The sequence below is a fragment of the Choloepus didactylus genome, chromosome 21, assembly GCF_015220235.1.
Source record: "Choloepus didactylus isolate mChoDid1 chromosome 21, mChoDid1.pri, whole genome shotgun sequence".
Taxonomy (NCBI): Eukaryota; Metazoa; Chordata; class Mammalia; order Pilosa; family Megalonychidae; genus Choloepus; species Choloepus didactylus.
In genome coordinates this window covers 52,146,297-52,148,518 of record NC_051327.1, presented here as the reverse complement: position 1 = coordinate 52,148,518, position 2,222 = coordinate 52,146,297, and the positions used below count along the sequence as shown (strand labels likewise).

At 37.5% G+C, this 2,222-nt stretch overlaps 1 pseudogene; it reads right to left on the bottom strand.

Annotated features, from left to right (window-relative positions):
* Positions 1–473: 473 nt before the first annotated feature.
* On the bottom strand, positions 474–1,177 carry LOC119517310 (annotated as a pseudogene).
* Positions 1,178–2,222: the final 1,045 nt, after the last annotated feature.

Sequence of the window (2,222 nt, the reverse complement as noted above, 5' to 3'; positions counted from 1 at the left end):
TTATCACGGGGCTTGTTTAAACTGGTTTTGCCTCCATTTCCCTTATTCCATGCTGTCTCTATGTGAAAACTAAACTTATCCCTTTCTTACAAAAGCAAATACTGGGTCAATTTAAAGGAAATAATCATACAGAATATAATTCACTGAGATCCGAGATATATTACATACTCTTCTATTTGTATTAAACAAAAATATTGCCTTAAAAAAACTGTAGTAAGATTATTCTGGATCTGTATTCTATAGTTCATATTAAAGGTAGATCAGTAAAACAAAATAAAGAATCTAAAACAATGTCATATCTTTCTCACTGAGTATCTTTTCATAGAAAAAAATATATTTTTTTTAACCCTAGTTCCCCAACCTTCCACTGGTAATTGTCCATTATATCACAGAACTGATATAGAAAATTACATCAGTTTAGAGTTCAGATTGTGTTAACTTGAAGAGTGTTTTCCAGAGTGCCTTTCAAATCCTTATTCCTCAGCCTGAAGACCATGGTGTTCATCATGTGAGAAACCATAGTATAACATAGAAACCAATTTTTCCCTCTCAAGGGACTGGCTAGAACTTAGGCACAAATAGATGTAGTGGGTAGACCCATAGCACAAAGTGACAGAAATAAAGTGGGAGCAGCAGGTAGAAAAAGTTTTGATGCTGTTCAATGTGAGGTGGATCCTCAATGGTGACCATGATGAAGAGGTAGGAGACCAGTATGAGCACAGTGTTGGCAATGACATTGGAGGACAGGAGGAAGAAAAACACAGCCTGGTAGCTCTCTTTCACATTACATGCTAACTTCACCAGGGGTGGGACATCACAGAAAAAGTCATCAATGACATTGTCACCACAAAATCTAATGTGGATGTTTGGCTGGTCAGTATTATCATGTTGATGAAGCCTCCAGTATAAGAACATATAACTAAACAGGTGGATAATTTCCTTAACATGACTTGAGTTTAAAACAGTGGGTTGTAAATAGCAACATAGTGGTCATAAGCCATGCAGCCAAGAAATAACACTCACTATAGGCCAACACAACAGAGAAGAAGAACTGAGCTATGCAGCCAGCAAAGGAGATGCTCTTGTCTTCAGAGATGCAGGTCACTAGGATCTTTGGGGTGTAGACAGAGGAATACCAGAGATCCAGGAAAGACAGATTCCCAGTGGAAAAATGCATAGATGTTTAGATTCTGGGGTCATTATAGATCTTCACTATGAGAGAGGTAAGTCCCATAGGTCCCTGTGATCACACCAATGGACATCACAAATAAGATCAATGGCAACATAGGGTTTCTGGTGAATTCCATCCAAATATAGTCAGTCCCATGGTGATTCTTTTGCTCTCCATGACTAAAAGAATATTCTCCCACAAGTGGAGTTGAGGACTGTTTAATTACTTCAATAGTTATCAACTGACAGATGAGCCAGGGTCATGTGAAGTGGCCAAGCCTATAGGTATTAGAGGAGGGAAATCTCAGCAGGCATCCAGCCTGATTTGGGAGGTGAAGGGAGTTCTCTGAGCCTCAATATAGTCTTTTTAGCAAGATGTATTTTTTTTTCTTTTTTTTTTAAATGCAATTTTATTGAGATGTATTCACACACCATACAATCCATCCAAAGTATAAAATTGGTGGTTCTGAGTATCATCACATAGTTGTGCATTCATCACCATGATCATTTTTAGAACATTTGCATTACTCCAGAAAAGAAATAAAAAGAAATAAGAAAACCCCCAAAATCCTATACTGCTTATCCTACCCCACCCCCTTACTGACCACTAGTATTGCCCTCCACCCAATTTTAAAACTTACAATAGAGGTAGGTTAATGAAGACAGTGTAGTATTGTCACAGATAGTTATATAGATCATTGGAACAGAACAAACCATCCAGAAGTAGATCAACACAAACATGGGCAACCAACTTTTTTCTTTTTTGCTATATAGTTATACAATCATTATGAAAAGATCAGGGCTACTGCATTACAGTTCAGCAACTCAGGCATTTCCTTCTGTATATTCCAAAACACTAGACACTAAAATGAAATTATCGATAAAATGAGTTAGTGGTCACAGTCATTTGTTAAATCCTAATTTATCAGTTATACCTCCTCCCTCTCATTTGATGATTCTCTCTATCTTCAGGGTATCTGGGCAATGACCAGTTTAACTTCTTTGTGCTAGAAAGGCGTGTTGACCTTATGGGGTAGAGGAATGAAACTGGT